General features: G+C 37.7%; 1 protein-coding gene, 1 non-coding gene and 1 pseudogene across 3 annotated transcripts in view; 1 reads left to right on the top strand and 2 right to left on the bottom strand.

Moving 5' to 3' along the window:
* Kif24 (kinesin family member 24) overlaps nt 1-25,358 on the bottom strand; it is a 99,218-nt gene that overhangs the window by 73,354 nt on the left and 506 nt on the right. The window lies entirely within an intron of this gene.
* On the top strand, nt 4,205-4,336 carry LOC147825847 (small nucleolar RNA SNORA61). The gene has a single exon (XR_015440169.1). It is a non-coding gene; the product is annotated as a small nucleolar RNA SNORA61 (small nucleolar RNA).
* Nucleotides 6,205-8,916, bottom strand: LOC101712206 (proline-rich protein 3 pseudogene; annotated as a pseudogene).

Below are 25,358 nucleotides of genomic sequence, written 5' to 3'. Positions count from 1 at the left end.
GCCTTGCTAGCCTCAGGTTTAAAATTAGAACAATGCTGTAGGTGTAGCTCAGTGGTACAGTGCTTGCCCATCATGCATGAGGTCCTGGGTTTGATTTTCCCTTTCACATGCACACAAAACCTAGGGTAATAATTGCCATAGGTATTGATTGTAAAATTAGATATGCTAAAGTACTTTACAAATGTAGTAAGTATACATTTGCAGTACACAGATTCTGTAAAGCTCTAAGTACCTGCTACAAAACGGGTATAGTGATTTACCTATAGCATTTAAAAACATTTTCAAGGGGCTGGGGATTTAGCGCAGTGGTTCTGTCGCCTGCCTCACAAGTGCAAGGACCCAAGTTAGATCCCCGGTACCAAAAAAATAAAAATAAAAATAAAATAAAATAAAATAAAATAAATTTTCGTTGTAAAAAAATTTCAAACATCACAAATTTAGAATGGTAAAATAAATCCCCATGTTAACCAACCCTAGGTTCTTCAATTGTCAAAATATGCCACAATCACTTCCTCTATCCTTAACTTTCTTTGCTGAAATATTTTAAAGTAAATCCAAGATATTGTATTATTTTATTCCTAACTTCATTTTTAAAAATGAACACTTTCTTTTACATCCATAACACCATTATTATATCTAATGAAATTTAAAGTAATTATTTGATATCTTATGCCCATTGGACAATATAAATTCTACAATTATCATTCATTCATTTATTCATTTGCAATACTGGGGATTGAACCCAGGGCCTTTGAACTAAGATACATCACCATCCCTTTTTTAAAATTTTGAGATAGGGTCTCCCTTAGTTGCTAAGTTGTCCAGGCTGGGCTTGAACTTCGATCCTCCTGCCTCAACTTCCCAAAGTGCTGTTGGGGGGGATATACATATACAAATATATATATATAAAATCTTGAAATATCTTTTTACAAAAATTTGTTTTTCAAATCAGAATCCAAGCAAGTTTCACATATCCAATTTTTTTTTTGGTGCATTTTGGCTCATAATTTTTCCTACAAGGTATTCCCACACCAACTCCTCCCCCTGTTCTGTTCCATTGACTTGCTATAGAAACAAAGTACGTTCCAAGCATAGGATGTACTTATACTAAAAAATCGCTTGTTTTTCTGAAATTCAAATTTAACTATCCTATTTCGTTTGGCCAAATCTGGCACGCTCATACTAGAATCAACTTCTACATTTCTGCCAAAAATACTTCATAGGGTTAGCATGTGCTTCATACATATTGCATCAATATATATATACAAATGTCTGCTAGGACTGCAGCCTGATCCTTTCCTTGTGAAATTTTCTCATCAACCAAGTTAGTTCAATTGTTTAATCCTTTGATGATTGATACCTTCTTTAATCAGGGACTGCAAGATGGTGATTTTCTGATCCAATCATTTTTTATGGAATTCTTTAAAGAAAAAGTTTATGCCCACAATTAGGGCTACTGATTACCTAAAGTAGATGAAGTCAGGTATAAATGTTTAATTCTTTCCTTTTAATTTTCAATTCACAAAGTACTGTCCTTATTTTGGATGGTGTCTGACAAGTTCTTTTAGATTTTATTATCTTTTTTCCCCCCCTGAGACAGGGTCTCTCTGTGTAGCCCAGGATGGCCTTAAACTTGTTATCACCCTATCTCAGCCTCCCAAGTGCTAGGATTAGAGGCATGCACCCCATGCCCAGTTGTTTTTGTCAAATTCATTATTTATCATGGGTTTTTATATATTCCATGTATTTCAATCAATTGCTTTAGTGTTTGACAGCTTCATCTTGTATATTTCCTGCCCAACCCTAATATCAGCTTTCTTCCAAGGAACATGTGGCTTGGTTTCATGAGTAGCTGCCCATAGTGCTAAATTCAGATCAAGGTTATACACCCTGAGTAAGTCTTAAACAGAGAGGGTATGGATATCAGGGAAAGAATGAGCAACTGGCTCTGCTTTTCCTTTGGAGATATACCCACCCACAAGTAGCCTAGAATGATCACTACTCTCGCACTTCATATTTGAGGTACTACTGGATATTCCCTCTAGGTCTATTTTTGACTTTGGTGTCAACTCCAAACAACTGGTTGCAGTTTCTAGAGGGATGTTATTAAGAATAGTTTTGAAGCTAGGCATGGTGGTATACACCTATAATCCCTGCACTCTGGAAGGCTGAGGTAGGAGAATTTCAAGTTCGAACCCAGCCTGGGCAATTTAATGATTTATTGAGTCCCTGTCTCAAAATAGAAAGGGTTGGCGATGTAGCTCAATGCAAAGGTCCTAGGTTCAAAACCCAGTATACAGGGGGGAAAAAAAAATAAAAGAAGGATTTGAGTTATTTATAACAAGAGAATACAGAATGAGGGCTGGGGATTTAGCTCAGTGGTTCTGCTGCCTGCCTCGCAAACACCAAGTCCTGGATTCGATCCCCAGTACCAAAAAAAAAAAAAAAAAAAGAATACAGGATGAGAATTTTGAAGGATGGACCAAATCATTTCCAATTTATTCTTTGTACTTATACACTAGCACTGAGAATTTACCATTGACACTTCATCATAGTGTAACTCTAAAAAGGTAAATAGAGTTCCATAACATAAAGTAACAAGATACAATAACCAATAAGAAGGAAAATAATCAGTTAAGTGAAATATAAGGATATAAAATTTTTATTAAATTAAGTTTGTGGGGTTTTTTTTTGTGGTACCAGGGATTGAACTTGGGACCTTGCATTTGCAAAACAGGTGGCAGAACCACCCCGGCCCAGTATTTTAAATATTTTAGGAAATTTGATCTCAAATACTCTCTACCACAAGTGGTTAATTAGGAATTTGATTTTTTAAAAAAGGAATGAATAAAGGTCAAGTTAGGGGCCAAGACAGATGACTGCTGATTCCATTCATGTTAACAATAACTTTACTGGGGATTTTAGAGCAAAGACAGCAAATGCATAGCCTACTACTACCTAATATGAACACATATTTGTGCAGCTGTTCTCCACTCCTGTACTGATGGTAAAAAATCCAAATAATCTATTTCAGTATTTTTTCTTATTAAGACATGAAACTGCCTCATAATTCCTTCTTTGGGTACTTGCACATGACAATGCACAATTTCATAAATTCTGACAGCTGTATTCACCTATGAAATTACCACTATAATTAAGACACAGAACATTTCTATTCCTCTGAAGATTCCTCAGGCCTCTTTGTGTTCCATCCATTAGTCTGCCCCAAACATGTAATCACCAATCCACTTTCTGTCATTATATGTTTCACATTTCCTAACTTTATGTAAATGAAATTATATTCTCCTTCATATCTGGCTTCTTTCATTTAGCATATTGATTCTGAGATTTATCTGCAGTGCATACATCATTCCTTCAATTTACTGAGAAGGAAAAAGATTCATAATGAATCTGTGAGTTGCCCAGGTAATATAGCTCTCAAGTGACAGTTCTAAGATTAGACTTTAGGTCTTCTCATATCTGGTCCGTTCTTTCCATTACCCTTGACATGCCTAGTAGCTACCCTGCTCAGCTGATTGCTATGGCAGTCTCATACAGCTGCCACCACTGGGAAAATGGCCTGCAAACCAGTGAAACCAAGTGAGGAAAGCAAGTGTGGGAAGTTTTTACAAGTTGGGTCCACGGGCATTGGATGCCACAAATATGCAGAGTACTCCTTTGTGGCAAGCTCTGGCACTGCTAGGTCTCCACTGTTCAGGTTACAATCAGAAATAGTCTTGGTATGCCAGCAGCAAAATATCTGGAAAAAATATTTCTTTTTTTTTTTTTTTTGGTATCAGGGATCAAACTTGGGACCTTGAGCTTGAGAGGCAGGTGGCAGAACCACTGAGCTAAATCCCTGGCCCAAGAAGTATCATTTTTAATAGCTACAAGAAGAAATAGAAGGGGGGAGAGAGAAGAGGAGGAAGAAGAATAAGAAGAGGAGGGGAGGAAAGAGAGAGAAAGACAGGGAGACAGAGAGAGAATACCTAGGAATAAATTTAATCAAAGAAATGAAAAGATCTCCACAATGAAAACTATAAAACACTGAGGAATGCCAAGTTTGAGCCCAGCCTGAGAAAAGTAGCACTTAGCCAGAACCTGTCTCAAAAAAATAAAAAAGACCTGGAGATGTAACTCAGTGCAAAGGCCCTGGGCTCAATTCCCAGTATTTAAAAGAAATACTAGTAAAATGTCCATAATAACCTTGTAGTTCCCATTTCCACTGGATTTGAACACTGGTCTTGGAGGTCATAACAGGAGGAAAAATAATGCTGAAGCTAACCTCACAGCCTTGTAACCTGGTAATATAATGTGTGGGCTACTTCAAACAGGACTGAATTCACTTTGAACATTTTTCCTCTTCCTCTGTTAAATAGGGATACTCTGAGGATTAAAATGTTAAATGTTGGGTGTGGTGATGCACGCCTGTAATCCCAGTACCAAGGAGGCTAAGGCAAAAGGATCTCTGAGAGTTTGAGGCCAGCCTAGGGTACATAATGAGTTCAAGTCCAGCCTGAACTATATAGTGAGACTTTGTCTTAAAAAAAAAAAAAAAAAAGAACAAAAAACGGTGAATGTGAAGTTCCAGGCAGTTGATATAGAGGTTGCTAATATTACTCTATTTGGGAGACTCTTTACTGTCTTTTTTTTTTTTTTTTTTTTTTTTATGGTACTGGGGATCCAACTTAGGACCTTGCACTTTCAAGGCAGGTGCTGTGCCATTGAGCTAAATCCCAGGCCCCTCTTTACTGTCTTTTAATAGGGGAGCCGAGTGTGGTGATACACGCCTGTAATCCTAGCACTTGGGAGGCTGAGGCAGGAAGACTGCCATGAGTTCAAAGCCAGACTGGTCTACATACAAGTTTAAGGACAGCTTGAATTGCTTCGTGAGACCCTGTCACAAACAAACAAAACAAAACAAAAAATAGTGGAAAAATAGTGTTCATACTACCCAAAGCAATCTACAAATTCAATTCAATCCCTATCAAAACACCAATAACATTCTTCAGAACTAGAAAAAACAATCCTAAAATTCACAAGCCATTAAAAAAAAAGCCAAAGCCATCTTGGACAGAAAGAAAAAAGCATGAGGCATAACATTACCTAACTTCAAAATATAGTACAAAGCTACAGTAATCAAATGGAACAGAACAGAGAGACTACAAGTAAAATCATGCAGCTACAGTCAAATGACCTTCAACAAAGGTACTAAGATGTATTAGAAAAAGGGCAGTCTCTTCAATAAATATTCTAGGTAAACTGGATGTTTACACGCAAAAGAATGAAACTAGACCCCTATCTCTCACCATAGAAAAAAATCAAAACAAAATGGAATAAAGCAGGCATCCCAAGCCGCTACCATGGACTAGTATTTATTGTGGCCTGTTAGGAATCAGGCCACAGAGCAGGAGGTGAGCAGTGGGTGAGAGAGCTAAGCTTAACCTATATTTACAACTATTCCTCAATGCCTTCATTACCACCTGAGCTCTGCCTCCTATCTCATCAGCAGCAGCATTAGATTCTCATAAGAGAGCAAACTTTATTGTGAACTGTCTACAATCTAGGCCAAGTAATTCTTATGAAAATCTAATTCCTGATGATTTGAGGTGGAGCTAAGATGGTGATGCTAGCACTACAGAGCAGCTGCAAATACAGGGAGGTTTGACTCTGCACAGATCATAATTAATTCCTTGGAGACTCATCAAAATCCTTTTAGTGAGTGTCAAGTGACAAACTGCATCTAGTGGCAGGCTTTATAGTAGCAAGTAAGTTGATGGACTTCAACTGTAGCTGCATCTGGTAACAGGCTTTAAGTCAGCATCTGCCACTTATTTTAGTCTATGTCACTTATTTTACACTTCGTCTTAGCCAAAAGGCTGAGAAGCAATGTGTGCCACTTATTTTAGTTTATGTACCCATTATTTTATTTACCTCTTCCGTCTGCACCTCTTTCCCACACTGCCCACTTGTCTTAGTTTTGATAAGCCCACAAGCTAACCCTAGCAAAAATGAATAAAAAACAAACATCACTGGTGAGCTTCTTTGGAAAGGAGGAAACAGTAATCAGTGGAAGACTCTAAGACTGCCAACAAAAAGAAAGCTGCACCGGGCAGGGAGAAATTCTTGGACCTTGCTGTTTTCCAGTGATCTATAGATCTGACCCAGCTAATCAAAATCAGCTAAGAGCAGAGCCTTCCAACTTTTTTATTTTTTTTGTACTGGGGATCGAACTCAGGTCCTTGTGCTTGCGCAGCAGGCGGCAAAAACACTGAGCTAAATCCCCAGTTGACTTTTAAATTATTAAAGGAATTTTTAAAAGTGTAATGAATAATAGAGAACCTTAGTTTTGGGGAGACTGCTAAATGAGACTCCTTTTAGTGAATAAAGGAGCAACTGCTCAGAAAAAAAATTATTCTGGTCTTTGTTCACTAATGAGAGTCCCAGCAATTTTCATAGCCTTATGGGAGACACACCCCAATAAACATTGCTTAAATGTTTAAATAAAATGTTTGCATTGGTTATCATTAAAGGGTTAAATTCTAAAAAGAAAGAAATGGATTTAAAAGAAAACACCAGCAGTACTACTTAAATTACCAGTTCACTGCAACATTTTCCAAGCTTGCTTTGTATAATACGTAGTGACTGGCTATCCAACAAGCCAGTAACACCTTTAAAACTGCTTTGCCACATGGAGACCAAGCACCCTGCATTAAAAAACAAGCCTTTGAAAAAAACAAAACAAAATAAAAACAACCAAGCCTTTGAAGTTTCTCAAAAAAAAAAAAAAAACAAACACAAAGAACAGAAGCAATTATTGAAGGCCATTACTTCATCAAATGTGTCTGCCCTGAGAGCAACATTCTTAGTGGTTAACTACATTGCTAAAGCTAAGAATTCCTTTACTACTGGTAAAGAGTTGATCTTGCCTACTGCTAAGGACATTTGTTGTGAACTTTTAGGAGAAGCTGCAGTTCAAAAGGTAGGACATGTTCCTCTTTTGGCCAGCACCATAATTAGACAAACTGAAGAACAGAGAGGCTACTGAGGCACAATTGTTAGAGAACATTAATGAGTCACTGTGGTATTTTTGTTTCCACTGCATTTATTACTAATACAAAAAAAAAAAGGTTTTAAAAAAAATGTATTCTCAAAAAAAAAAGTATTCTCAGCTCTCCAGAGGCTCTCATCCCTTCCTCGAGCCCACATCTGACTTATTTCCTCAGGGACAACTCAAAAGTGAACCTGTTCACTGTCATTTTCACAGAAAACAATCAGTGCCATGGATGTAAGGGAAGAGGGTCAGAAGAGGGCAACAGTATTGTTGAGATTCCACCCAAAGACAGGCCAGGTAGAAATCGACAAAATTCAAATGATAGGGCTGGTGGCCTTACAATGACAGTCTAACTAAAACAGGCTGGAGAGAAGCTGGGTAGGGAGATCCACCTGAGGCTTTACAAGACATCACTGGCCTGTATTAGACCTGAAATAACTGAGACAGAGAATAGGGAGGCAGTCTGTAGAAAGTTTCACAATTCTCCCATACTGGTTTGTGGGGATAGTCTAGAGGGCACCAAAAGCCTGGCTCATTTTGGCAGAAAAACTTATTCTAGTACATACTGGGAAGTCAAAAAATACCACAAAGACAGGCTATGAGGGGCTGAGTGTGGTGGTGCATGCCTATAATCCCAGCACTCAGGAGGCTGAGGCAGGAGAATTGCCACAAGATCGAGGACAGCCGGGGCTATATAATGAGTTCATCACCAGCCTGGACTACAGAGCAAGAACTTGTCTCACCCTACCCCCTCAAAAAGAAAGAAAGTCTAGAAGGGAGTGCACAGATTCACAAAACAGTCAGCACAGACGACAGCAGAGGGTATCATGTTACTGACAGAAAAACTATGAAATCCAAAAGGAGGAGGGTGGCCTTTCAGGGAGCATCTCTGTACCAGTCACCCAAACTTTACCTCAAGTCAGATAACCTAGGGAGTTTCCTGATTGGCTGAAAACACTGAGGTGTCACAAAAACAAAACGAACAAACAAAACTTAAAGCAAGCAGCCAGAGAAGGTTGGAAACTGCCCCTGTGCTCTCACAAATTGAGGGCAATACTGGAGGTCAGGTGGATAGATGCACAAGAAATAGCACCAAGGGGCCGGTGATTTAGCTCAGCGGTTGTGCCGCCTGCCTCACAAACGCAAGGTCCTGAGTTCAATCCCTGGTACCAAAAAAAAAGAAAAGAAACAGCACCTAGCACCAAAAAGATTTCCTTTTCAGCAGTCATTTGACAGAGGGGAAGATCCGGGAGGCAGCCAAAGGTCCTGAAGGCGACTGTATGTAGGCTGGATCAAAAGACGGCACTCCCCGCATACCACTGATGAGACACAACTCTGGACCCTACACAGGTGAGTGGATGTGTCACTGCCTAAGGGTGCTGGATGGAAGAGATTCATAGTAGACATCATGGAGCACAGGGAAATACACAGCTGGTAAGTCACAGAAGACTCCTTCCACCAGGTTGGTAGAAGGTACAGAATTCTTCACATTCACAGTGGCCCTTTAAGGAAAAGTGTTGGCAAACAAGGCAGTTAGATTTGTATTCGATAACCTGGGGGGCCTATCTTTAGGTGTTCAGGCATTCTTGATAAAAGACCTTTTGAGCGTTTGAGGGTTTTCTGTTCTTCCTGAAAGCTTCCTCTGGAGGGAACCCCATGGGCAAGCCACAGAAAGGGAACTTCAGCATTGACTCCCCCACCATGACCATATGCGCTAGGCCTGAGGCCAAGACCTCCCCACATTGGGTCTACCACTGGGAGGAGGTGGGAGACTCAGCAATGATGGAGTCATTGGTCCCCTTCATCCTGGAGGACCTCTATGAAGAGCTGACTTGGGGGTCACCAGGCTTTCCATTGGCCATGGAGGGCAGGCCCAGAAGGCTGAGTGGTCTGTCTGATGGAACTCTCATTTTCTTTATCTCAAGTCTTTTTCTGCTCAGGCAGTGGGGGCTGCTGTGGTGGCAGCAATAGCTGCTGATCCTGTGTCTTTCTTTTCCACATCATGGCTGTGGCAATGGCTACAGAGGAATTTGTGATATTTCAACTACTCAAAGAACTCAATCTGTAACTTCAGGGGAGAATAACTGTGTTCAAATTGGCAGACAAAGTGGCTGCATTCAAAGCCAAGCTGGAATTATGGAGGCGACAAGTGAAGATAGGGATTTTTGATGTTTCAAACATTATAGCAGAAATTTTGAGACTGAGCCAGGGCTGCCTTCTTTCTCCCAGCAGTAGAATCTATCTCAGCTTTCAAAAGGGTCTGAGCATTATTTCCCAACCACAAAAGATCCCTGAATTGGGAAGGAATGGATCTGTGACCATTCCTTCATGCCAGGTGAATTGACTTTGTCCATGCTAGAAGATAAACTGCTTGAGATCACATATGATGGCGGCCTTAAAAGCATGGCAGAGACAACTTCAAATCTCCATATGTTTTGGATTAAAGTCAAATTGGAATATCTTTAAATTACCACAAAAGCACTGAGAAGCCTGCTTCTATTTCCAACATCCTATCTTTATGAACCATGATTTTCTGCAGTGACACCAACCAAAACAAGAGTACAGAGTATACTGGACATGAGCAACACATTTCAGGTATCACTGTCTCTCATCACCCCCAAATAGGACTGTCAAGCTCAAGGCTCTCATTGATTTTGCATTATGGTGGGTTTTATAATTATTTTATTATATATTACAAGGTAATAATAGAAATAAAGTACACAATAAATTTAATGAGCTTGAATCATTGTCCACAAAACCAGTCCCTGGTGCCAAAAAGGTAGGGGACTGTTGGATTAAACAATTGGGCCCAGTGGCATATGCCTATAATCCTAGCTACTCTGGATGTTGAGGTAGGAGTAGTACAAATTTAAGCCCAGCCTGGGCAATTTAGTGAAACAGCTGCCAGTGATGGTTGATTGATTGTGTCAACTTGAGAAGTTTGGTTAAGATAAATTTAACTAAATCAGCTCAGCAATGCCATGCCCTAGGGTGGCTCTTTTCCTATATGGTATAAAGGGGAAATGAGGAAGGAAAGATCTGCTTGTTTGTTTAGAGGAGGTCCAGTCTTTGTCTTCACCTTGGACGTCATCTCCTGGCTTCTAGTGCAGACCCTTCAGCTTCCTTCAGCCTTCCAGCATAGACTCTTCAGCCTTCCAGCACAGACCCTGTGGCCTCCTGATATGGACTCCCATGGGACACTGCAGTAAGCTCCAGACCTCTGACTAAATCCTTTGGTCTCCAGTGTGCAAGTCCAGACCCTCTGGACTCTTCCTCATTCAACTCTGTGGGTGGCCATTGTAAGCCAATCTTGTAAATTCATATATATTTGTATATCTTGGGTTATATCTGTTTCTCTAGTAAATACTGACTGATACACTGTCTCAAAATAAAATAAAAAGGGAAGGGGATGTAGTGTAGTGGTAGAGAACTTGCCTAGAACTTGCATGAGGCCTTGGGTTAATTTCCTAGTAATAGGGAAAAGAATATTAAACTCTTAAATCTAAGACAAGAAACCATGAACAACTACTAGAAGGAAATAGAGAATGATTCAGAGCATTGGAATAGGCAAAGCATGTTTGGATAAAACCCCAGAAGCATAGGAAACTAAAGCAAAAATAGACAAATGGGGTTACATCAAACTAAAAAGTTTCTGCACAGTAATGGAAACAATCAACAGAATGAAGAGACAACCTACAGGATGGGAGAAAATATTTTCAAACTTTGCATCTAATAAGGGGTTAATTTCCAAAATATATAAGGAATTCAAACAATTCAATATAAGAAAATAATTCAACTTTTAAAATGTAATCGATACTTCTTAAAGGAAACATTAAAAAAGGTGGGTGCACTGGCATGTACCTGTAATCTCAGCTATAAGGGAGGCTGAAGCAAGAGAACTGCTTGACCCGAGAAGTTCAACGCCAGTGTGGGCAAGATAGTGAGATTCTGTCTCTTATTAAAAAGAAACAGAACAAAAGCCATACAAATAGCTAAGAGATAAATGAAAAAATGTTAAACATCACTAACTAGAGAAATGTAAACTAAAACCAGAATGAGAGATGACCTCCTCACAGTTAGAATGGCTTTTATTAAAAAAGACAAAAAGTCCCAGTGGACTGTTGGTAGGAATGTAAATTAGCACAGCAATTATGGAACACAGTAAAGTTCTCCAGAAAATTAAAACTAGCCAGGCATAGTAGCGTATGCCTGTAATCCCAGCACTGGGGAGGCTGAGACAGGAGGATTGTCATGAGTTCGAGGCCAGCCTGGACTACATAGCGAATTCAAAGCCAGCCTGAACTACATAGTGAGACCCTGTCTCAAAAAACAAAATAATAACAACAAAAAAATTACAACCCTAACAACCCATATGATCCAGCAATCCCACTACTGCATATGTACCCAAAGGAAATGAAATCAGTGCATTGGAGAAATACCTGCACTCCCATGTTTATTGTAGCACTATTCACAATAGCCTAGAAATGGAAACAACCGCAGTGTCCATCAACTGATGAATGGATAAAGAAAATGTGGCGTATAGACATAATGGATTCTATTCAGTCTTTAAAAAAAAAAGGAAATCCTGTCATTTGCAACATTGATGGAACTGGAGGACAGTATATAAAGTGAAATAAGCCAAGCCCAGAAAGACAAATACCTCATGATCTCATTCATCTGTGAAATCTAAAAAAGTCTATCTCACAGATGTTCAGAGAATAATAGTGCTTATCAGAGGCTGAGAAAAGTAAAAAGGAAGGAGGGATAGAGGAAGTTCACCAGTGGGTGCTAAATTATGATTAGAAGTTCTGGTGTTCTACTGCATAGTAAGGTGACTGTAGATAGTGATAATGTGCTTTTAAAAGATGATTCTGAATGTTTTGATTATATAGAAATGACAAATGTTTGAGAAGACAGGTATAACTACCCTGATTTGAACATTATGTATACATTACATGACATTATGAAACATCACACAACACCCCATAAATATGCATAACTTTTATATGTCAATTTTTTAAAGTTTTTAAGGTTTTTAAAAAGTTAAGAAAAGAGAAAAAATAGGTCTTAGAAGAAATTGAATTGGCAGAAATTCAAACTTTCTTATCCTGGTAGCACAGAAAATCAGCTGGAAAGGGAATATATGCAACTTTAGACACAATTTTAAAAGTTTATTCATATTCTAGAATGTGGATAAAATCCAACTATTTAATGTGCTCCCTCAAATTTTCCACTCATCTACCTAAACTATGTAACTCTACCCACCTGAATTGGCTGAAATGAAGTTGGAATCAGATATCTGTCTTTCAGCTGTGTAACCTTAAGCAAAGTCACTTTGTTTCTCTGAGTTTCTTTTCCTTGTTTATGGATGAAATAAGACATATAAAACTAATTTGAAAACTGGAAAGTACTCCATAAGAGTTGTGCTATGCTGTCTTATTCAGTACTGGATAATGCCTGGCATGGAGGAAGTGTCTGTTGCCTGACTTACTAGAAACAAAATGACACACTTTATAAAAGACTTAATTTTTTCTTGGTACAGGTGATTGAATTCAGGACCTTGCACCTACCAGATGGGTGTGGCGCCACTGAGCTACATCCCCGGCCCCTAGACTTAACATTTTTTAAAGATAGTTTCTGTTGGAGATATAGCTCAGTGGTACAGTACCTGCTATACAGGCAAGGCCCTTGGGTTAAATCCCTAGCAGTGTTAAAAAGAAAAAAAAAAGGAGTTTCTACATTCAAATGAGGAAAAAATAAATATGTAGTATAAAGTCAAAAGGCTCAGGGCTGGGAACTAAGCTCAGCGGTGGAGGGCATGTTTACCAAACGTGAGGCCCAGGATTCAGTCCCCAGCACCACAAAAATGGCAAACTCAGGTTCTAACAAAAGCAAAGGATCAGAGATAATGAAGTACATATATTATACTAGCAAAATATAATACTTTTAAATATTAATGTTGTATATATGTGAGACCCCTGGCCAAGCAGAAGAGAAAAATTTCCCAGGCTTTGCAGTTACACATCCTCCAAGGCACAAAGGATAACAGGCTGAGATCAAGATAAGCAGCCTGCCCCACACAGCAACATCTGCTGAAAACCACTCCTGAAGACCACCAGACTTCCTCTGCCCCAGAACAAAAGACTTCCTCCACTCCAGGACAAAATTTTCCACTCCTCTGGCACTATCCCTCCCCTACCCAAACTCCCCTACAAAATTTCTCCTCACCCAAGACCCCAGGGTCAATGGCTTTGTTGCCCTCGACTAGCTTGTACCCAGGCTAGAAATAAAACCTCACTTGTTGCTTCATTTTTGCCTGCTCTGGTGGTCTCGGCTGTGCCTCAGTTTACTCTAAGAATATAGGCTTCTACAAATTTAAAACCATTTCCTCCTCTTTTTTTGCAGTGCCACAGATTGAATCTAGGGCCTTGTGTGTAATTGAAAAGTACTCTACCACTGAGCCATATTCTTAACCCTCATCAATGACAATTTTAGAAGCACTGTACTCTTCTCTTCTCCACTGGCATAGTTGAACAAAGCCTTATAACTATATAATATGGAGATATATGATAATATATATCAAAAGAGGTGGGTGTGGTGGCACACACCTATAAACTCAGCTCTCAGGGCAGAGGCAGGATTGCTGAAAGTTCAAGGCCAGCTTGGACTACATAGTGAGGTCAAGACCAGCCTGAGCTACATGCTGAGGCTTAAGTCCCCCCCCCAAAAAATACCCGCCACGATGTAAAATATAAGCCTTAAGTATATGTGATCTTGACCTATTTTATTTTAATCAATTTTACTGAAATACAACTTACGTACAATAAATTACCCATTTTAAGTGTATGGTCCTATGAGTTTTGGCAAATAACATATCTGTGTAATAAAATACAAAATAAAACCCTATCAAAACAGTCTCTTAAAACTCTTAATGCCTCTTGGCAGGAGGACTGCAAGTTTGAGGCCAGCCTGGGGTACACAGTAAGTTCAAAGTCAGTGTGAATACATAAGGTGACCCTGTCTAAAAAAGCAAAAAACAAAACAAAGAATAAAAAACAAAAACAAAAAGAACTCTTAATGCCTCTAGGAAGTCATGTATATTCTCAATCTTGGCCACAGGCAATCATTGACCTATTACTAGAGATGAGTTCGTTGTGTTTTGCACAGTTTCACATAAAATAAAATCATACAGTCATTATTTTAAATTTATATGGAAACTAAAGAGATGTTCAATTTTGTGTAAAATTTACTTTGTGTGATTTTTCTTTCTTAGGACTTTGAAAATAAGTTAAAATGATTATACTGTTTCTCATATCTTTTTTCACTGAACTGAATGACATTGGCTAGTAAAAAGGAAGAAATTTCTGAATATTTCAACCAGTAAAAACTTTTATGTCGATCTGAAACAGTGAAACCAATATACATATAGTCAATGGCTCAGAAAAAGCACTCTTTACAAAAAATTGTTCAAAGCCAGGTATGGTGGTTCATGTCTGTAATCCCAGGGCTGGAGATGTATCTTAGTGCAAAGGCCCTGGGTTCAATTCCACCTGAAAATTGTTTCAATGTCAAGACTATTCAATATTTCTTAGCAAGTTTTTAATCACTATAAAGAAGTTAAAAACTAAGTGCTATATAATATTCCTTGACAATCAGAAAAATTGGGGGAAACAGCCCAAGCTCTAAAACATTCAAATTTCTTTAGTTTCTCAAATCCATGCAGCATCCCAAATACTTCAGTTTTCAAAGAGAAAATAGTGAAAAAAGAATCAATAAATTCCTCTGGGGCATCATTAAATTTTAACAACTTTATTGAGCCAAATGTGGTGATGCATGCCTGTAATCCTAGCATTTGAGAGGCTGAGGCAGGAGGACTGCCACAAGTTCGAGGCCAGCCTGTGCTACATAATGAATTCAAGGCCAGTCTGAACTTCATAGTGAGACAATCTCAAAAAAGAAAAAAGAAAAAGAAAAAGAAAAACAAATTTATTGAGATATCATTCACATACTATAGGAGCTGAGGGTGTGATTCAGTGGCTGAGCATGTGCCTAGAATGTGCAAGCCCCTGGGTTCTATCCCTAGCATTTAAAAAATATGAATAATTTACATATTATAGAACTCACCTATTTAAAGTATACAATTCAACAATTTTTAGTATATTCACAGTTATGCAACCATCAATCACCATAATCCAATTTTAGAGCATTTTTATCACTCCAAAAAAACCCCTCCTACCATTAAATTTTAGATGCATCTAAAAGGGAAATGTTCTTGCCCTAAAACATTCATCTCTATAATTATCAAAACATAATTAACTATGGAAAACTTGAGAAATCACATCGGCATTTTCCATAGAAATTTGAGCTTTGTTTAGTTATCGAGTATGCATATACTTGAGACAGGGTCTCACTGTGTAGCTTAGGCTGGTCTTGAACTCACTATGTAGCCCAGGCTCAAACTCACAGCAGTCCTCCTCCTTCAGCCTCCCGAGTGCTGAGATTACAGGAGTGAGCTTCCATGCCCAGCAATAATACAGTTTTAGACTCTTCAGAGAATGAAAATCCCAAGTTTTAATTAGATAAATTGGAAAGACAAAATGAATATATTCTATGTGGGTACAATAACCATAATTTTAAAAACTTATTCAACCCGGGCCAGGAATTTAGCTCAGTGGTTCCGCCACCTCCCTCGCAAGCGCAAGGACCCGAATTCGATCCGCGGTACCAAAAAAAAAACAAAAACCCACCAAACAAAAACTTATTCAACCCAAGCCCAAGACTGCATAAATCAAAGCCTACTATGTTTTATGACGGTATTTAGGAAGGCTATCCTTATTTATTTTAAATAAAATTAACTTGCTTTATAAAAAAGCTTAACTCATTTGTACATGGATTTCATAGTATCCAATAATCTTTCTATTATTTGATAATGATTCATTAAAACAATTCTTTAGGGCTGGGATGTAGTTCAGTGGTAGAGCACTTGCCTAGCATGTACAAGGCCGTTAGTTCAATCTCCAGCATTGCAAAAAACAACAAAAAGTACAAACCAAAACAAAGCAAAATATCTCTTTAAAGATGTATCAATTTCTATTGCAAAGATTAGAGTTAGGGCCGGGGATTTAGCTCAGTGGTTTCACCGCCTGCTGCACACGTGCAAGGACCCGAGTTCGATCCCCAGGACCAAAAAAAAAAAAAAAAAAGACTAGAGTTAGTGAAGAAGAAAGCAAAATGTAGCTTGTATGGCTTTTGCAGTAGCACTATCTAAAGACACATGTGTTCACAGGCTTGTTGGTGCTAAGGATTGAAGCCATGGGCTTGTGTAAGGAGGCATATACTCTACTACTGAGCTACATCCCCTGCCCTCTGTATAGCTTTTTTTTAAAAAAAAAAAAAATAGCCTATTAAAAAGAATACTATTCATAGCCAGGTGTGGTGGTGCACACCTGTAACCCCAGTACTTGGGAGGCTGAGGCAGGAGGATAGCTGGGAGTTTGAGGCCAGCCTGGGCTACACAAGAGACCTTGTCTCCAAAAAAAAACTATTCAAAATTATTAAGAAACAATTCATGTTCCGAAGTTAAAAAAGAAAAGCTTTCATCCAACAATAAAATTTCAAATTATTTATACCGAGAAACTCGTGGAAAAACTAAAAGTTCACAAATATCAGAAATAACAAAATAACTTGTAATTTAAAAACATAGGGCCGGGGGTTTAGCTCAGTGGTTTCGCTGCCTGCTGCGCAAGCACAAGGACCCGAGTTCAATCCCCAGTATCAAAATAAATAAATAAATAAATAATAAAAACATAGCCACATAGCAAATATAACTTTAAAAGTCCTTTAAATGATCATTAAACTTTTACAAAAATATTTCTATGTGGAGAAGCTCAAAAAGAAACTTTCAGCTGAAGACATTTATGAATATAAAAGGATATCTACTTTTAAGTACAATTCTATTATGTTAGGGGAAAAAGCTATAGTATCCTTTTGTTTTGGTTTTGTGGTACTGGGAACTGAACCCAGAATTTTCATACAAGCTGTATCCCCAGCTCTTTTTTTTTAAAGATAGGTTATCTGTAAGTCACTAAATTGCCTAGGCTGGACTCAAACTTGCAATCCTGCTTCAGCCTTTCAGGGTGCTGCAAGTAGAGTATTCACCACAATACCTGGGAGAGGAAGGATTCTTAATGAAATGACAGAGGACCAGGGATTTAGCTCAGTGATGTGGCCGCCTGCCTCAAAAGCACAAGGTCCTGAGTTTGATCCCCAGTACCAAAAAAAGAAAAAAGAAAGAAATGACAGAAACATGGTTCTGTAAAAGAATAAAAGGTTAGGGTGGGGATGTAGTCCAGTGGCGCAGCGCCTGCCTGGCAAGCACAAGGTCATGAGTTCAATCCCCGATACCAAAAAAAAAAAAAGAAGAAAGGGTTATCTACACCAACAGAAAAAGTGTAGAAAAAGAGAACACAACAAATTAGAGAAGACAGACTTATAAAGAATTTTCAGAGTACAGAATCATTCGGCTAAGTCAGTAACACTGAAAAACTGACATCTTACGAAATAGTCTTCATATATACAACCAACCAACTCTACTTAATATATATACTAGAAAAACTTTTTGTTTGTTTTTTCCCTTTTTCTGTTGTTTTTTGAGACAAAGTCTCACTATTCAGGCTGGCCTTGAACTCACAGTGATTCTCCTGCCTCAGCCTCCCAAGTGCTGCGCTTACAGACATGCATCACCATACTTGGCCCAACACTAAAAAAACTTTGCCATTGTACTTCAGGAGGTACACAAGAATATTAATAACAGGACTGTTCTCAAGAGCCAAAAAGTGAAAATAATAGCAATATCTGTTGACTGGAGAGTAAATAAATTTGGAGTTATTCACATAAAATAATATTATACAATAGTGAGAAATGACTAAACTACAGCTAAATTCAATAATTTTGCAGGGATGGCGAACCTTTTAGGACCAAGCACCAAATTGCAACCCAAAACCTGCTTTTTTATAGCAAAGTGCCAACACTACAACTGAATACTGAGTGTTTTTGGGTTTTTTTGGTACTGGGAATCGAACTCAGGGCTTTGCATTTGCCAGGCAGGTGCTGCACCGCTGAGCTACATCCCCAACCCAAATACTGAGGTTTTAGTTTAGGAAAAACAACTCATACATTAACATCTTTTGTCTTAAAAGAAAAACACAATAACATGTGTGCCATAGGTTCACCACCACTGATTTAGCAAATCTTGCCAGCTGTGGTGGTGCATGCCTGTTATCCCAGCTCTTGGCAGGCAGAGGCGGAAGGATTGCCATGAGTTTGATGCCAGCCTGGGCTACAATAATGAGTTCAAGGCCAGACTAAACTACACAGAGATGCCCTATCTCAAAAAGAAAAATAAAACAAAAAGCAAATCTTAGAAATTTCATGAGAAGAAAAATGAACCCCAGAAATTATGTTCCTTTAAATAAAATTCAAAAGCAAACAAACTCAAACAATATATTATTTAAGTATCTAAACATATTATTTAAGTAACTCTCTTGTGAGAACAGGAAAATATAAAACAGGAAAGAACATAGGAAGATTATGTGCTAGCTCTTGGGTAGCATTAGTTTTATATTAAGCTTTACAACTTACGTATATATTTTATCATATTGTTTTATATGATTTCATCTAAAATGATGAAATGATTTATATTTTTGTAAAATTTTTAATAAAGAATGTTGTGGCCAGGACATCTATAGAGATAATCTATAGCTGACTTTGTCTATAATATTGGCCCATGAATAATATTGCAGTTCCAGCTTGCATAGTTTAAAACTTTTTTTGAATTAGCTTCAATATTTAAAAACCAGGAGCAAATTAAAATACCCAGTTCCTGCTTTTCTTAAAATTAAAACATAGTTACATTGGACCTACAATTAGAAAAGGCAATGAGACCAAAACTGAGTAGTGGGTGTCTTCTTTAAAAGAGCAGTCTTCTCTACATATGGCCCCTGCTGCTCCTGGGTTCTTCATTTAAATTAACTGGTTAGCCCTATGGGTATCTGAGTTTGAGATTCATGATTTAGTCCAACACTATCATTTTATGTAGCAAATAGGCTATGGATGGTTAAGCCACTCACTCAAGGTGATACAGCTTTGGCAGGATAAAACATTTTCCAAACAACAAAAAAAACCATTTTCCAAACATTTTACTGTTCTCCATTCTCTCTGAATATACAGTTTTAAAAGTGAGGGACTACTTTTAGGGGTTAGCAGGTATTAGAATACAACCTTCAGTGCCAGGGATTTAGCTCAGTGGTTTCACTGCCTGCTGCACAAGTGCAAGGACCCGAGTTCAATCCCTGGTACAAAAAAAAAAAAAAAAAAAAAAGAACACAACCTTCACATTGGTCCATGTATGAAGTCTAAAGCAGATAGAAATTTTAATTTCATAATTATAGAAGTCACACTAAAATACCTTCTGATTGTCAAGAAATATTTCTTTACTTAAGTTCTACTAAACTATGTCAATGGTTACTTTAAAAATACATTCACTATTTTAGCTGGACACAGTGGTGCATGCCTATAATAAACTCAGATATTCAGTTTTAGTATTATGTGCTGCCAAAGCAAGCACATCGCAGATATTCAGGAGGCTGAGGAAGTAAAATCCTGAGTTCCTGCCCAGCCTGGTTAACCTAGTGAGAGAGGCCCTGTCGCAAAACAAACCAAACAAAGAGAAAAACAGGCTGGGAATGTAGCTTAGTGGTATGAGTGTTTGCCTAGCATGTACAAAGCCCTGAGTTCAATCCCCAATACCACATACACACACAAATATATATATATTATATATATATTTAATATATATATCAGCTTTACATATAATTCACATGCCATATAACTCACTTCAAAATTCAGTGCTTTATGTTCATAGTTATTACCATTACAATCAATTTTAGAGCACATTCCTTACACCAAAAAGCCCTGAACCTTTAGTAGTCATTTCCCATTTCACCCTGACCCATACAGCTCAGACAACCATTAATAATGGTCACTTTTTAAGGGATTATTTACAGAGTCACTGAGCCCACTGTACTATTAGGAACTGATACAATATAAACTCAACATTCCCAATCAACTTTCATTAAAATGTTTCTGTACCTATGTTAGGGATTAGATTCCTAAGAACACAAGACATTCAGATTTATCAGTGGCAGATTAAAAGGTGAATAATATAGTATATATTTTCTCCTCACAAGGGAATTCGTTATTTTAAACTCTGGGAATTAGTCTATCTATAGACTACTGATTTCAACAGAAGACAAATGATACTAGACAACTGCTTAAAACAACAGCTGCAAAGGAATTAGAATATATGATACTTAATGGAATTCTCAAAGCAAGATGAGGATTTGAGATACCAATCTGAGTTTTCCCAAGTATTTTTTAAAGTAGTTTTCAAGAGGCTATTTCTGTTTGTAACTGGAAAAAAAAAAAAGCTCCAAGTTTATGTTAAGTAGCTAATGTTTTACAATTACTACAATTCCTTTCAAGAGCCTCAAATGGGTCTATTAAATTTTTAAGTTCAGTGAAAAGCTTGGGGAACAATCACCTGAAGATAAACATAACAAAACTGATGAACCTGGTAATCTTACAGTGCAAATATTACTCGTTCTAAATATAGAGGTTTAAATTTGAAAGAATTCCCAGGAACAGGTGGTAACCAGTGTTGGATTTAAATTCAGTGCTTTATTTTTAAAATATCCATCTAATCCAACCACAGGAAGTTGTCATTTGCAGATTTTCACCACTCTGCAGTCATAAGATACTTTCAACAAATTATATGTCCTGTGATTAAATGGAAAAATAACTATTATGATCAGTTTTTATGAATTACCAAGATGATACAGATTCATTCACTCAGGGTTATATCCATTTGGAAACAGCTGCCACCACGGCACCAAGAATTATTTCCAAAGGATTGACATTGAGAAAATGATGAACAATTTAAAAAACTAATTTCATTTGCTGTGATCTAAGTTATTAATATATAAATTAATTATGCTACCCCAATTAATCTCCCAAGACTTTTTATGGTAGACGATAATTACCATCTCCCTTTTTTACAAGTGAAGAAACTGAGCCATAATTTATTCAAAACTATATTGTTTTAGAAAGTGAATGGAGGGCAGGGATTAGATCAGTGGTTCCGCCACCTGCCTCGAAAGCACAGGGTCCTGAGTTCAATCCCCAGTACCAAAAAAAGAGTGAATGGATATCCACACAATGGCTACATAGCTCTAAACTACTTTAACCAATCAATTACCAACATAAACAGGAGTCTAACTTAGACTGTTCAAAGAAACAGTGCTTCTCATTGCTGATGAAATCTCAAGTAGTACTTTTGGCCTGGATATTGTGTAATATTATTGAGTCAGTTACTTTCAGAATCACAGTATAACTTAAGTCCACTTCACAGTAAAACAGTGTCACAGATATGTCTTTCAGGAAAAACATTGAAGGATCACAATCAAAACATCCCCATGACTCAGCATCTGAACTACTTGTTAATTAACAGAACTCACTACCTCTTAACAAAAATTTATCCTCCACCTTTCTCTTTTCTGAGGCACAAGGTAGGTACCAACCATACAGTCCCTCATCCTAGATGCTTTCCTCTCCTATAATCCTAAATCTAATCAACAGATCAAGCCAATTTAATCTACTAAATATTTGTCAAATTTTCCTTCTATCTTCAGTCCTACCACAATTGCCCAAGTGATTCAGCCCCAGCATCTCTCACCTGAGCCACATCAGTAGTCCCTGCCACTGTTCCCTTCTTTAAAATCCTTCAACGGCATCTTACCACCTGCTTTCAGAGCAAAGTCCAAGCGCTCCTTGGCATGCTCCACAAAACCTTCTATAATCTAGTCTCTTCCTTTCTCTCCAGTGCAGTCAACACCTGCTTTATTTCTGTGCATTAATTCATTGATTCATGTTGTAATTTTAAGTGGCCTCCTGATCAAATCTCACTACCCTTTTTTTAGACATGGTCTCACTATGTACTTCAGGCTGGTCTTGAACTCATGACAATCCTCCTGCCTCAGCCTCCTAAATACTAGAATTACAGGCATGTGCCACCACACCTAGCTTGTCACTCTTACTGATTGAAATACATAAGGTTTTTTCTGAATTCGCCAGATGTGATTAGATGTCCCTTCTATGTTCATATCATACTTTTGTATATCTCCATCATTAGTTACATTCTGTAATAATTATCTCTGAATATGTCTATGTCATGCACTAGAATGTGATCTCATGGTGGTCAAGAAATGTATCAAACTCAGGACCTCGCACTTTCGAGGCAGGCAGTGGAACCACTAAGCTAAATCCCTGGACTCATTCTTTTTTATCCCCAGTATCTAAAACAATGTTTGAAAATAATAAACATTCAATAATTGTTTCATGAACAAATATCCCTAATACTACATTTAAAACTCTCAAAAGTATTTACTACCATCTGTAATCGTGGGTGTTGGAAACTTTTGTTTTAGGGTAATGTGATTACTTAGGGAAAATTCTGGCACACTTGGTGGTACCTGACTCATTGCTCCTGGCAACAAAATGAAGAAAGGTTCTATTACTCTAGTGAATGCTATAGCCACAGTTCCAAAAAGAACCTTTATCCAGTCATTCAAGAAATAGTTTTTGAGAGCCTTTTATAAGCAAGGCCCTGTTCTGGACTTTGGGGAAACAGTAGTTAACCAAATAGACAAGGTCACTGCTTTCATGGCACTGTTATCCTTGTGGGAGAAGATAATTAACAAGCAAATAAACAGGGTAATTTCAGGTGGCAATAAGTGCAATAAAAAAAAAAAAGGTTGAAGGGCGTACTTTACATTGGATGATCAGGGAAGGCCTCATTCCAAAGGGAACACTGAGGTGAAACCTAAAACAGTATGCAGCTTGGGAGGAAAAGCATTCCAGGGGGAATGTGTCAGCCCTAAGGTGGAAATAAGCACAGCACGATCAAGTGATCAATAGAAAGCCAGTTTAGCTAAACAGTAGGTAAAAGGAAGAAGGAGGACAGAAAGCTAGAGGCCAGATTGGGTAGAATCAATTGGTCTACATAAAGGTGTCTGTCTTTAAAGATCAGCCAGTTCTGATGAGTGTATTGCATAAATACACTGGATACATTTGATACATGGAAAACTGGAGATATGTAGGAAGCACAGAACAGACAAAAAGTGATGACTTGGAAAAGATATTTGCTTGCATTAGGACTAACTGGAATAATGAAAATTGAGCACTAAATTCAGTATGTGATAGATAAACAACATGATACCTATTGTTATTCATTTATATTTATAGAAAAGTCTTGTTGAACAGTATATGAACATCAAAACCCTTCGGTTCCATCCCGGTACCAAAAAACAAAAAAACAAAACAAAAAAAACCTTGGACAGTGATTCAGGAAGCATAAAATGACCACAATACTCAAAATATATGAAGTAAACTGTATTAACTATTATTATTGTTATGATTAAAAGATGAGGTCTCTCACTATGTTTCAGGTTGGCCTCAAATGATCCATCTGCCTCAGCCACCTGGGTAGCTGGGGAGAGGCATGCCACTGCATCTAGTTCTCTATCACTCATTTAAAAAACTTATTGAGGGGCCGGGGATTTAGCTCACTGGCACCACGCCTGCCTTGCAAGCACAAGGTCCTGAGTTCGAGTCCCTGGTACCAAAAAACCAAAACAAAACATATTGAGGATCTATTCTGGAAAAATTATGAATAAATTTGCTGAGCCTGCATGAAGAAAATGGACTAACAGATTAATCATAGAACATTAGATGTGGAAGAGATCTGAGATAAGCTCTATCCATCACTTAACAAAACAGCCCAGAAAAAGAAACTACTGTTCCTCCTAAACTGAAGATGGGAGGATCATAGTATCATTTACCCAAGGACATACTATAAGCAGCTAAAGACTTTTAATTAATAACATAAAATCAAACATTTTAAAATGAAGTGATATCTAGGCAGCACATTTATGTGCTACACTAAGAAAAGTGTAATATTTACATAAAGCCCTCCACATAGTCATTTGCCCAGGGTAAATGCCCAATAAATAGTAGCTACTACTTTCAGCTGCTAAGAGAAATCTGAGAGTGTGATCTCTATTTGATATCAATTACTAAAAATTGATAGTCACAAGGATTCTAATATAACTCAACCTTTTGATTTTTCCAGATGAAAAAAGTGAAGTCTAAAGGTGTAAATAAAAGTCAGATGTGGTGGCACACTCCTGTAATCCCAGCTACTTGAGGCTGAGGCAGGAGGATCACAAGTTGAACACCAGCCAGCCTAGACAATAAAGCAAGACTCTATCTCAATAAATATAAATAAATAAGTAAATAACTTACAAAACCATCCACAGCTGAATGAATTAGAGACCAAACCCTGAATCCCCAGTCCAGTTTTAACTACATGTTACAGATCTGCAGTTTAGCTATAAGGTACTGTTTCAAACTTTTATAAGAGTAATAAGAATTGTAACCTGCTACACATGACTTTTTCAATCCTTTCATTAAAGGTACCATTGAGCTTAGAATTTAATATAAAAAAGAACCATCAGCAATGAGACTGAATACATAAGCCATGAGTAAACAACAAAAAACACCTCAGTAATACGATTCTATCATGGACACCTGATGGATAAGAGGCTATGTGAGCTGTTATACGCACTGAAGTAGAGACCACAATGTCTCTCTGTAGTATATAAAGGAAAAAATGTTTGAAAACATTTTTCAAAGCACATTTAAAATGTGACAGTAGCTATGGCTCACCAAGAAACTAAAAGGAGATAAACTTTCTGGCATACAGGAACAGAATGATTTGTTTTAAGCAAAGACTAATAGGAGTTTACTAAAGAGTACTGAAAGACCAAGACTAAAAGCCACAATGCAGAACTGTAGCAACCAATTCAAAAAGCTTCACGTTTCACAAAGAAAAAGTTAACTTTGAACTTCCAGGCCCTTCTGCCTATGAGATTAGGGTGCATTCCTCTTCACCTCAAAAAAAAAAAAAATGTCTGAATGGCAGAGATAAACAGAACAGGGCATAGAGGAGAATCCAGTCTACTTGTGGCAAATTTAAATTCAACTGAACACATGTACCAACTCTTCACGATGAATGTAATCATTATGTACTGCAAACATGTCCTAATAAAAAGATTTTGAAACAAAAATATAAATTCAACTGAACAAATCTCTGTAAATTTGTAGGACTTTTAAAGTTTGTTTTCAAAAA

Source organism: Heterocephalus glaber, unplaced genomic scaffold (genome assembly GCF_053883595.1).
Source record: "Heterocephalus glaber isolate CG9 unplaced genomic scaffold, H.glaber_assembly_v1.0 deba00001481, whole genome shotgun sequence".
In the NCBI taxonomy this organism is placed as follows: Eukaryota; Metazoa; Chordata; class Mammalia; order Rodentia; family Bathyergidae; genus Heterocephalus; species Heterocephalus glaber.
Note: the sequence above shows the minus strand (reverse complement) of the source record. Positions and strands in the feature narration are given on the sequence as shown.